This window comes from Camelus bactrianus, chromosome X, assembly GCF_048773025.1.
Source record: "Camelus bactrianus isolate YW-2024 breed Bactrian camel chromosome X, ASM4877302v1, whole genome shotgun sequence".
NCBI classification, from domain to species: domain Eukaryota; kingdom Metazoa; phylum Chordata; class Mammalia; order Artiodactyla; family Camelidae; genus Camelus; species Camelus bactrianus.
Genome location: NC_133575.1, coordinates 20,662,941 through 20,675,858, shown reverse-complemented (window position 1 = coordinate 20,675,858; position 12,918 = coordinate 20,662,941).

Below are 12,918 nucleotides of genomic sequence, written 5' to 3'. Positions count from 1 at the left end.
GTGAATGGACACGAGACGAGCGGACCCAGACGTGTGCTATTGAAGGCGAGGAAGAGGAGGCTTCCCACCGGATGGAGGTGTGTGCGCTGTGTATTCCGGGCAGGTCAGGCGTCTTCTCCCCGGTAAAGCTGAGCGCCAACAGGATGCAGCCGCTGCTGCTTTGTGGAGGCTTCAGGTACATCTTCCCACCACTTGGGGAGGACGCAGAAGGGCACCGAGCGTCCCAGTGAGTGAGCGTGCTGTGATGTGCGGCGGGTCCGTCACAGCCCGAATCCCTGCCTGGCCCTGGCTTGCTGAAAGCGACAGCTCGCTTCATGGGAGGATCTGGCCCCACGGTCCGGAGTGCCGTCCCATCGTCAAGCGTGGTGCTCCTCCATCGGGCCCGGGACCTGCCTGAAAGCGGTCAGAAGGTTTTAAGGGGGATGTTTTCGTCTCCATCCAGAGCTACAGAAAACTTGAGCTGGGACCAGTCAAAGAAGCCTGGGAGATGGTTCTGCACAGCAGCAACGGGCTCCACCCTCATGGCAGCATAAAGGGGTCAGCTTCCCCCCTTGTTGCAAGCCGAGGGCCAGAGGCTTGTGACTTTTGCCCCCGTGTGCCGATCTCAGCGGGACGTTCATCGCAGACCCGCTGACTGAGTGAGTGAACTTCCCCCTGTGAGCAAAAGCAGCTCCCCCGGGCCGTTCCCTAGCGCAGAGGTGTTTATTGCAAGCTGGGCTCCCCCTACGCGGCGGAGATAGTCCTTCCTCAAAGCTGTCTGTGGTAGGGAGCAGGAGGTCACAGAGCCAGAGGCAGCTGAAGGAAGGCCCACCCTTGGCGGTGTCTGCATGCGCAGTGAGCTTCCAGCGAGTGCTGGCAAGAAGGGGCGTTGGCGGCTCTTGGAGTGTCAGAAAGACCGGGACCAAGAGGAGAACCTATGGATTCCAAGCAACGCAGTGAGTGTTGTGTGACTTTGACGGGGGCGTGGTCCTCATCCTTTACCCCCCATCCCGCTTGTGGAAACAGGATGGCTGGGGCCTCCTGGACTCCCAGCAGGTAGGATTCCCTACCTGTGAAGTGGTGCTTGTCTGTGGACTTGAGTCCGTGTATTGTGACCTCAATGCTGCTGTTTTGAGTCCCACCCTCTGATGCCCAGGGATGCAGCCTGAGGGGCCCCCATGAGAAGGAGGACACCATGAGGAGGAAAGCAGCACGGAGAAATCGGCAAATTGAATCCTGCACATTCCACGTTGTGGCGTCGGGCTGACTTTCAGGAATGCCGGAAGAGCGGGATGGTTCCTGAGAATCTCTCGACCAGGCAGGAGGTCTGGGCGGGTGGGTGCGACCCCGCTGCTCTAAAGGGTGCCCAGGTCTTGCTGATGAGGAGGCCGCAGTTTGGGAACAACCACTCTCCTGCGTCGCTTAAGGTCAGCACGTGCCAGGGACCGATTTGCTCTTCTGATGAGCAGGGAGTAAGTTAGCAAAAGCTGCAGAACGTAAAGCAACAGAACAAACCAGACGGTTCGGGTTTCAGTTGACGGAGGTCTGTCAGGTAAGTCTGGGCCCGTTGGCCCTCTCGGTACTGGCAGTTCAAAGGTGAGGACTGTGTGGCGGACTGCACGGGTGAGTAAGTGCTGTAGACAGCTCAGTCTCCTTTGAGCACGTTAGCGGGCGACGGAGCATTGGGCAAGGGCATAGTAGTACTGCCAGCTATTCCGTGTGGGCCGGGACAGGCGCTAAGGGCTTTTGTTTCTCCTGTCCTTTCAGAGTCACCCGTGAGGCAGGTGCGGAAACGTTGCCCGTCTCGCGGTAGAGACACCGAGGGTCAGAAATCGCCTTCGTCAGGCGCGGGGGGATAAGCCGGGCGAGCTGCGTATGGACACGAGACGAGCGGACCCAGACGTGTGCTGTTGAAGGCGAGGAGGAGGAGGCTTCCCACCGGATGGAGGTGTGTGGGCTGTGTGTTCCGGGCAGGTCAGGCGTCTTCTCCCCGGTAAAGCTGAGCGCCAACAGGATGCAGCCGCTGCTGCTTTGTGGAGTCTTCAGGTACATCTCCCCACCACTTGGGGAGGACGCAGAAGGGCACCGAGCGTCCCAGTGAGTGAGCGTGCTGGGATGTGCGGCGGGGCCGTCACAGCCCGAATCCCTGCCTGGCCCTGGCTTGCTGAAAGCGACAGCTTGGTTCATGGGAGGGTCTGGCCCCAAGGTCCGGAGTGCCGTCCCATCGTCAAGCGTGGTGCTCCTCCATCGGGCCCGGGTCCTGCCCGAAAGCGGTCAGAAGGTTTTAAGGGCGATGTTTTCATCTCCATCCAGAGCTACAGAAAACTTGAGCTGGGACCAGTGCAAAGAAGCCTGGGAGATGGTTCTGCACAGCAGCAACGGGCTCCACCCTCATGGCAGCATAAAGAGGTCAGCTTCCCCCCTTGTTGCAAGCCGAGGGCCAGAGGCTTGTGACTTTTGCCCCCGTGTGCCGATCTCAGCGGGACGTTCATCGCAGACCCGCTGACTGAGTGAGTGAACTTCCCCCTGTGAGCAAAAGCAGCTCCCCCGGGCCGTTCCCTAGCGCAGAGGTGTTTGTTGCAAGTTGGGCTCCCCCTTCGCAGCGGAGATAGTCCTTCCTCAAAGCTGTCTGTGGTAGGGAGCAGGAGGTCACAGAACCAGAGGCAGCTGAAGGAAGGCCCACCCTTGGCGGTGTCTGCATGCGCAGTGAGCTTCCAGCGAGTGCTGGCAAGAAGGGGCGTTGGCGGCTCTTGGAGTGTCAGAAAGCCCGGGACCAAGAGGAGAACCTATGGATTCCAAGCAACGCAGTGAGTGTTGGGTGAATTTGACGGGGGCGTGGTCCTCATCTGTTGCCCCTCATCCCGCTTGTGGAAACAGGATGGCTGGGGCCTCCTGGACTCCCAGCAGTTAGGATTCCCTACCTGTGAAGTGGTGCTTGTCTGTGCACTTGAGTGCTGCTGTTTTGAGTCCCACCCTCTGCTGCCCAGGGATGCAGCCTGAGGGGCCCCCGTGAGAAGGAGGACACCATGAGGAGGAAAGCAGCACGGAGAAATCGGCAAATTGAATCCTGCACATTCCTCGTTGTGCCGTCGGGCTGACTTTCAGGAATGCCGGAAGAGCGGGATGGTTCCTGAGAATCTCTCGACCAGGCAGGAGGTCTGGGCGGGTGGGTGCGACCCCGCTGCTCTAAAGGGTGCCCAGGTCTTGCTGATGAGGAGGCCGCAGTTTGGGAACAACCACTCTCCTGCGTCGCTTAAGGTCAGCACGTGCCAGGGACCGATTTGCTCTTCTGATGAGCAGGGAGTAAGTTAGCAAAAGCTGCAGAACGTAAAGCAACAGAACAAACCAGACGGTTCGGGTTTCAGTTGACGGAGGTCTGTCAGGTAAGTCTGGGCCCGTTGGCCCTCTCGGTACTGGCAGTTCAAAGGTGAGGACTGTGTGGCGGACTGCACGGGTGAGTAAGTGCTGTAGACAGCTCAGTCTCCTTTGAGCACGTTAGCGGGCGACGGAGCATTGGGCAAGGGCATAGTAGTACTGCCAGCTATTCCGTGTGGGCCGGGACAGGCGCTAAGGGCTTTTGTTTCTCCTGTCCTTTCAGAGTCACCCGTGAGGCAGGTGCGGAAACGTTGCCCGTCTCGCGGTAGAGACACCGAGGGTCAGAAATCGCCTTCGTCAGGCGCGCGGGGAGAAGCCGGGCGAGCTGCGAATGGACACGAGACGAGCGGACCCAGACGTGTGCTGTTGAAGGCGAGGAGGAGGAGGCTTCCCACCGGATGGAGGTGTGTGGGCTGTGTGTTCCGGGCAGGTCAGGCGTCTTCTCCCCGGTAAAGCTGAGCGCCAACACGATGCAGCCGCTACTGCTTTGTGGAGGCTTCAGGTACATCTCCCCACCACTTCGGGAGGACGCAGAAGGGCACCGAGTGTCCCAGTGAGTGAGCGTGCTGGGATGTGCGGCGGGGCCGTCACAGCCCGAATCCCTGCCTGGCCCTGGCTTGCTGAAAGCGACAGCTCGGTTCATGGGAGGGTCTGGCCCCACGGTCCGGAGTGCCGTCCCATCGTCAAGCGTGGTGCTCCTCCATCGGGCCCGGGTCCTGCCCGAAAGCGGTCAGAAGGTTTTAAGGGCGATGTTTTCATCTCCATCCAGAGCTACAGAAAACTTGAGCTGGGACCAGTGCAAAGAAGCCTGGGAGATGGTTCTGCACAGCAGCAACGGGCTTCACCCTCATGGCAGCATAAAGAGGTCAGCTTCCCCCCTTGTTGCAAGCCGAGGGCCAGAGGCTTGTGACTTTTGCCCCCGTGTGCCGATCTCAGCGGGACGTTCATCGCAGACCCGCTGACTGAGTGAGTGAACTTCCCCCTGTGAGCAAAAGCAGCTCCCCCGGGCCGTTCCCTAGCGCAGAGGTGTTTGTTGCAAGTTGGGCTCCCCCTTCGCAGCGGAGATAGTCCTTCCTCAAAGCTGTCTGTGGTAGGGAGCAGGAGGTCACAGAACCAGAGGCAGCTGAAGGAAGGCCCACCCTTGGCGGTGTCTGCATGCGCAGTGAGCTTCCAGCGAGTGCTGGCAAGAAGGGGCGTTGGCGGCTCTTGAAGTGTCAGAAAGCCCGGGACCAAGAGGAGAACCTATGGATTCCAAGCAACGCAGTGAGTGTTGGGTGAATTTGACGGGGGCGTGGTCCTCATCTGTTGCCCCTCATCCCGCTTGTGGAAACAGGATGGCTGGGGCCTCCTGGACTCCCAGCAGTTAGGATTCCCTACCTGTGAAGTGGTGCTTGTCTGTGCACTTGAGTGCTGCTGTTTTGAGTCCCACCCTCTGCTGCCCAGGGATGCAGCCTGAGGGGCCCCCATGAGAAGGAGGACACCATGAGGAGGAAAGCAGCACGGAGAAATCGGCAAATTGAATCCTGCACATTCCTCGTTGTGCCGTCGGGCTGACTTTCAGGAATGCCGTAAGAGCGGGATGGTTCCTGAGAATCTCTCGACCAGGCAGGAGGTCTGGGCGGGTGGGTGCGACCCCGCTGCTCTAAAGGGTGCCCAGGTCTTGCTGATGAGGAGGCCGCAGTTTGGGAACAACCACTCTCCTGCGTCGCTTAAGGTCAGCACGTGCCATGGACCGATTTGCTCTTCTGATGAGCAGGGAGTAAGTTAGCAAAAGCTGCAGAACGTAAAGCAACAGAACAAACCAGACGGTTCGGGTTTCAGTTGACGGAGGTCTGTCAGGTAAGTCTGGGCCCGTTGGCCCTCTCGGTACTGGCAGTTCAAAGGTGAGGACTGTGTGGCGGACTGCACGGGTGAGTAAGTGCTGTAGACAGCTCAGTCTCCTTTGAGCACGTTAGCGGGCGACGGAGCGTTGGGCAAGGGCATAGTAGTACTGCCAGCTATTCCGTGTGGGCCGGGACAGGCGCTAAGGGCTTTTGTTTCTCCTGTCCTTTCAGAGTCACCCGTGAGGCAGGTGCGGAAACGTTGCCCGTCTCGCGGTAGAGACACCGAGGGTCAGAAATCGCCTTCGTCAGGCGCGCGGGGAGAAGCCGGGCGAGCTGCGAATGGACACGAGACGAGCGGACCCAGACGTGTGCTGTTGAAGGCGAGGAGGAGGAGGCTTCCCACCGGATGGAGGTGTGTGGGCTGTGTGTTCCGGGCAGGTCAGGCGTCTTCTCCCCGGTAAAGCTGAGCGCCAACACGATGCAGCCGCTGCTGCTTTGTGGAGGCTTCAGGTACATCTCCCCACCACTTGGGGAGGACGCAGAAGGGCACCGAGCGTCCCAGTGAGTGAGCGTGCTGGGATGTGCGGCGGGGCCGTCACAGCCCGAATCCCTGCCTGGCCCTGGCTTGCTGAAAGCGACAGCTCGGTTCATGGGAGGGTCTGGCCCCACGGTCCGGAGTGCCGTCCCATCGTCAAGCGTGGTGCTCCTCCATCGGGCCCGGGACCTGCCCGAACGCGGTCAGAAGGTTTTCAGGGCGATGTTTTCATCTCCATCCACAGCTACAGAAAACTTGAGCTGGGACTAGTGCAAAGAAGCCTGGGAGATGGTTCTGCACAGCAACAACGGGCTCCACCCTCATGGCAGCATAAAGGGGTCAGCTTCCCCCCTTGTTGCAAGCCGAGGGCCAGAGGCTTGTGACTTTTGCCCCCGTGTGCCGATCTCAGCGGGACGTTCATCGCAGACCCGCTGACTGAGTGAGTGAACTTCCCCCTGTGAGCAAAAGCAGCTCCCCCGGGCCGTTCCCTAGCGCAGAGGTGTTTATTGCAAGCTGGGCTCCCCCTACGCGGCGGAGATAGTCCTTCCTCAAAGCTGTCTGTGGTAGGGAGCAGGAGGTCACAGAGCCAGAGGCAGCTGAAGGAAGGCCCACCCTTGGCGGTGTCTGCATGCGCAGTGAGCTTCCAGCGAGTGCTGGCAAGAAGGGGCGTTGGCGGCTCTTGGAGTGTCAGAAAGACCGGGACCAAGAGGAGAACCTATGGATTCCAAGCAACGCAGTGAGTGTTGTGTGACTTTGACGGGGGCGTGGTCCTCATCCTTTACCCCCCATCCCGCTTGTGGAAACAGGATGGCTGGGGCCTCCTGGACTCCCAGCAGTTAGGATTCCCTACCTGTGAAGTGGTGCTTGTCTGTGCACTTGAGTCCGTGTATTGTGACCTCAATGCTGCTGTTTTGAGTCCCACCCTCTGATGCCCAGGGATGCAGCCTGAGGGGCCCCCATGAGAAGGAGGACACCATGAGGAGGAAAGCAGCACGGAGAAATCGGCAAATTGAATCCTGCACATTCCACGTTGTGGCGTCGGGCTGACTTTCAGGAATGCCGGAAGAGCGGGATGGTTCCTGAGAATCTCTCGACCAGGCATGAGGTCTGGGCGGTTGGGTGCGACCCCGCTGCTCTAAAGGGTGCCCAGGTCTTGCTGATGAGGAGGCCGCAGTTTGGGAACAACCACTCTCCTGCGTCGCTTAAGGTCAGCACGTGCCAGGGACCGATTTGCTCTTCTGATGAGCAGGGAGTAAGTTAGCAAAAGCTGCAGAACGTAAAGCAACAGAACAAACCAGACGGTTCGGGTTTCAGTTGACGGAGGTCTGTCAGGTAAGTCTGGGCCCGTTGGCCCTCTCGGTACTGGCAGTTGAAAGGTGAGGACTGTGTGGCGGACTGCACGGGTGAGTAAGTGCTGTAGACAGCTCAGTCTCCTTTGAGCACGTTAGCGGGCGACGGAGCGTTGGGCAAGGGCATAGTAGTACTGCCAGCTATTCCGTGTGGGCCGGGACAGGCGCTAAGGGCTTTTGTTTCTCCTGTCCTTTCAGAGTCACCCGTGAGGCAGGTGCGGAAACGTTGCCCGTCTCGCGGTAGAGACACCGAGGGTCAGAAATCGCCTTCGTCAGGCGCGCGGGGAGAAGCCGGGCGAGCTGCGAATGGACACGAGACGAGCAGACCCAGACGTGTGCTGTTGAAGGCGAGGAGGAGGAGGCTTCCCACCGGATGGAGGTGTGTGGGCTGTGTGTTCCGGGCAGGTCAGGCGTCTTCTCCCCGGTAAAGCTGAGCGCCAACACGATGCAGCCGCTGCTGCTTTGTGGAGGCTTCAGGTACATCTCCCCACCACTTGGGGAGGACGCAGAAGGGCACCGAGCGTCCCAGTGAGTGAGCGTGCTGGGATGTGCGGCGGGGCCGTCACAGGCCGAATCCCTGCCTGGCCCTGGCTTGCTGAAAGCGACAGCTCGGTTCATGGGAGGGTCTGGCCCCACGGTCCGGAGTGCCGTCCCATCGTCAAGCGTGGTGCTCCTCCATCGGGCCCGGGACCTGCCCGAACGCGGTCAGAAGGTTTTCAGGGCGATGTTTTCGTCTCCATCCACAGCTACAGAAAACTTGAGCTGGGACCAGTGCAAAGAAGCCTGGGAGATGTTTCTGCACAGCAACAACGGGCTCCACCCTCATGGCAGCATAAAGGGGTCAGCTTCCCCCCTTGTTGCAAGCCGAGGGCCAGAGGCTTGTGACTTTTGCCCCCGTGTGCCGATCTCAGCGGGACGTTCATCGCAGACCCGCTGACTGAGTGAGTGAACTTCCCCCTGTGAGCAAAAGCAGCTCCCCCGGGCCGTTCCCTAGCGCAGAGGTGTTTATTGCAAGCTGGGCTCCCCCTCCGCGGCGGAGATAGTCCTTCCTCAAAGCTGTCTGTGGTAGGGAGCAGGAGGTCACAGAGCCAGAGGCAGCTGAAGGAAGGCCCACCCTTGGCGGTGTCTGCATGCGCAGTGAGCTTCCAGCGAGTGCTGGCAAGAAGGGGCGTTGGCGGCTCTTGGAGTGTCAGAAAGACCGGGAGCAAGAGGAGAACCTATGGATTCCAAGCAACGCAGTGAGTGTTGTGTGACTTTGACGGGGGCGTGGTCCTCATCCTTTACCCCCCATCCCGCTTGTGGAAACAGGATGGCTGGGGCCTCCTGGACTCCCAGCAGGTAGGATTCCCTACCTGTGAAGTGGTGCTTGTCTGTGCACTTGAGTCCGTGTATTGTGACCTCAATGCTGCTGTTTTGAGTCCCACCCTCTGATGCCCAGGGATGCAGCCTGAGGGGCCCCCATGAGAAGGAGGACACCATGAGGAGGAAAGCAGCACGGAGAAATCGGCAAATTGAATCCTGCACATTCCACGTTGTGGCGTCGGGCTGACTTTCAGGAATGCCGGAAGAGCGGGATGGTTCCTGAGAATCTCTCGACCAGGCATGAGGTCTGGGCGGTTGGGTGCGACCCCGCTGCTCTAAAGGGTGCCCAGGTCTTGCTGATGAGGAGGCCGCAGTTTGGGAACAACCACTCTCCTGCGTCGCTTAAGGTCAGCACGGGCCAGGGACCGATTTGCTCTTCTGATGAGCAGGGAGTAAGTTAGCAAAAGCTGCAGAACGTAAAGCAACGGAACAAACCAGACGGTTCGGGTTTCAGTTGACGGAGGTCTGTCAGGTAAGTCTGGGCCCGTTGGCCCTCTCGGTACTGGCAGTTGAAAGGTGAGGACTGTGTGGCGGACTGCACGGGTGAGTAAGTGCTGTAGACAGCTCAGTCTCCTTTGAGCACGTTAGCGGGCGACGGAGCGTTGGGCAAGGGCATAGTAGTACTGCCAGCTATTCCGTGTGGGCCGGGACAGGCGCTAAGGGCTTTTGTTTCTCCTGTCCTTTCAGAGTCACCCGTGAGGCAGGTGCGGAAACGTTCCCCGTCTCTCGGTAGAGACACCGATGGTCAGAAATGGCGGCTCTTGGAGTGTCAGAAAGCCCGGGACCGAGAGGAGAACCTATGGATTCCAAGGAACGCAGTGAGTGTTGTGTCTTATGGAGGGTTGTTGTTCCTCATACTTTCCCACTCATGCCGCTTGTAGAAACAGCTTGGTTGAACCCTGTTTTATTCTTAGTATTTGGTATTGAAATTGTGTGGTAGGTGACTGGTTTCTACTTCAAGTCAGAATGTAACATTTAAATTAGTCTACTTCGCGACACCTTTAAATAAACATCATGCCATTTTTATGACTTCCCTTTTCCCTTTTATTTTTTGTGTAACCGAAAAGAACTAAATTTTAACCTAAAGATGCAGTGAAATAGCTGATACTTATTTTCAAAGATTTCAAAATAGCAGATGTGTTACTTTGTTAGGTTTATTGTTAGTTTAAGTTATTAAAGGTAATGTTAATCTGTATTCGGATCCTAAAATATAAAGTTCAATTAAAATTAATTTTTCAAACATATTTGTAAAAGCATTGAGATGAAAAGTTTAAATATATGAAAAACACACCAAAATACTTAATCACGTGGAAATATCTTGGTATTGAAGACATACTTCGTTTTTTTTTTTTTTTTTAAGATCATACTTACCTTTGTTAAGTAGCTGGTAACAGATGTATTTCAAAATTTTTAAGACTGAAATATATATGTGTTTTTAACATAAGTCTTTCTGAATCATAGCTTCTTTGCCTACAAAATTTTTTTTTTAATTCGTTGTTGTGATCATTGGAGGCTAATTGAAAGTTTGGTTAGGAAAAAAGTTTGCCTTTGATATAGAAAGAAGCTTATCCAATTGTCAGAAATAAGATTTAAAAAAAAATTTTTTAAGTCTACTCATTTATTTACAAAGTGCTAAAATGTGCATTGTGGTGAAAGCACTTTTTTGAATGTATTGAATATTTGAAAAATGATTTTTATCTCTAGACAGTAATATTTAACATTAACAAAGTTATTATACCCATTTTTGTATGTCTTTATTTGGTTATTGCTTATTTTAAAAATTGGTTAATTTGTCATAAAGGGCATTTATTAAATTCCCCTTTTGGAAAATTAAATTTAAGTGCTGTGACTTTCCAGTAAGTTTAGCTAAATATGAATTCTGGTGGACATCATTAGCTTTACGTGCTCAAAAATTTCCTATTGTGTTGGCAAATTGCATTGCAGGTTTGCTTTGGGGAATTGTATTTCCTAAAATCTCCACTTAGGAGACTGAATTGGATACAGTTCCACCATAACACCACTTACAACGTGGGTACCAAAGTGATAAATTTTTGGCCATATTCAACTATCCAATGGATTGATTGAGGTTGAATTCCATGATAGGATATAAACATCTATTTTTTATTAATTTAATAGCAAACCTTTATATATATTATTGAATGATCTCTTCTGATTCTGCTACTCTCCTTTCTTCCAGAAAGTGTTCTCCTAAGTCCTGCCAGGCCCTGTGGGAATTCCTGGGCTGCTGTCCTGCAGGGTGATGTGTGTTGTATCAGGAGCCTGGAGGCAGGCACCCATCAGCGTATGTTTCTTCTTAAGTTAGGCAGTGGCCTGAGGAACTTAAATGTGGGTGACTTCACATCAGACTCTAATTAGAGTTGGGCAAAGCGTGTCTTTGTCAGATGTAATTTGTTAATAGGTCTCTGTGGGGTCCCCAGACCACCTTCAGGTTTGGTGATTCTTTGAAAGATCTGAGAAAACTCAGAAGAGTGGTTCCACTTAGGCTTCCAGTTTATAGGGGTGCAAGAATCCTAACTAAAAATAGTATCAAAGTGAAATGGGGCAGAAGGAGAAGCCCAGGAGAAACCAGGTGACACCTTCCAGTCGTCCTGTTCCCATGGAGTCCCGTGCGCTGAGCTGAATTCTCCTAGCACCGGTGTGTGACCACAGGTGCAAGTGTTGCCTGCCAGGTAAGAGCCTCCTAACTTTGGTCACTTAAGTGTAGAAAGTCCCCGTGAATGACCTTAGCTACTACTTCTCCAGTCCCCGTGGGACAGAGGTCAACCTGAGACCGTGTGGTTCAAAGCCCCAGGCGTACAAAACCAGACATTTCCCGCAGAACACCTTGATGACAGCATCAACTCTGTGGTGTGGCCCAAAGCCTCGGGTACACAAAGACTCCTGTCCCAGGCACCATCCAAGGGCTCAGCAGAGCGGGTCCCGTCTCAGGCTGTAGACCTCAGGCAGGTACAGATTTCAGTAACTCAGGCCTGCTGATTTAGAATTTTTGTGGCAGTTAATAAATTCATATTCTTACGTATGGTACCTTTTATCATATATAATGTGTATTTTTGCAATAAATGAATAATTTTATAACTTGTTTTTTATTTTGCCACTCTGTCAGTTATTTGAAATGTAGTGTTTCACTTGCCTTTTATCGCCTGGAAATACATAATCATGATTATCAACCTATAAAATAGTTATCTTGATTACTTTCTGATGTTTCTATGCCTAAATACCTATTTTGGTCTACTTCAATTCTTCAGGGACTTCAATTTCTCAGAATACTTTTAAAGATTTAGGGTGATCATTTTTATATGGGTGACATATATGAGAATATAGTCCAGACTTCATGTACAACAAATTTAACCTGTGGGAAAACATAATGTGTATTTGGATGAATTACAAATTATTGTGACCAGAGTAGATGAGAAACTGAAAAATGTGACAAGTACTTATGCAATTCTATATTAATAATTCAGGAAACAACTATTTTTCTAGAAAAAGAAACTTTGGATTTTACTTCACAATTGAGAAGCAGAGAATGTTACCATGATAATCACTGAAGGGATAAATTAAACAAACTAGAAAATACTAATAAAAATTTTGGCACTAGAAATTCCTCCCAAACATTTATTTAATTGCACATTTGTTGTTTACTATTAGCACTACCCTGTCCCCAAATTTACAATTCCACTTTTAGGAACCGCTCACTGTAAATTTCATTCCATGTTATTTTAGTGGAGTTCACCCTTTCCCACACCCCCTGAGTGAGAATGCAGAAACTCCATTGATCAATCCTTTACCCCCCAGGCCAAAACACATAGGGTAGAGGTTAACACATAACCCACGATAGTTTAGTGTGAGGTCTTTTCTTGAGGTTTCTGAAAAGACGAGGTTGGCTCCTGCTCCCGTTGGTAAAGTCGGGCAGCACTGGTTAGAGTAGTGGTTCTGAAACTTCCTGTATATTAGAATCTTCAAGGCAGCTTTGAAACATTTGGTTTCTCAGTTCCTACTTCATGTCAATCAGAATCTCTGGTTGTAAAACCCGTGCTTCAGTTATGTTTAAAGAATCACCTGGGGATTTCATTTTGCAGAAAATATGCAAAACCGTTGGTCCAGGGAAGAGTCTTTTCAAACTTTGGCGGGCATTGGAATCCCTGGCAGATTTGTTAAATCTGGTTGGTTGGCCCAACCTCACCCTCCAAGGTTGTTTAAGTAGGTATGTGTAGATGAGGCTGAGAATTTGCAGCGCTAACCCGTGTTCAGGTGATGCTGATCAGGGACCACACTTGGAGAATCACTGCTCTGTGGAAAGACCTGAATATGCCCTTAAGAAGTGTGCTCTGCTTCTGAAGGGGCAGAAGTAGGAAAAAATATTTTTTCAGGCTAGAATTATTGGGCTTCTGATCCCTACTTGATTGTCTGATTGGGTGGGACCCCTGAGAATTAGCTTTCTAAGAAGATTCCAGGCTGTGCCACTGCTGGTTTCAGG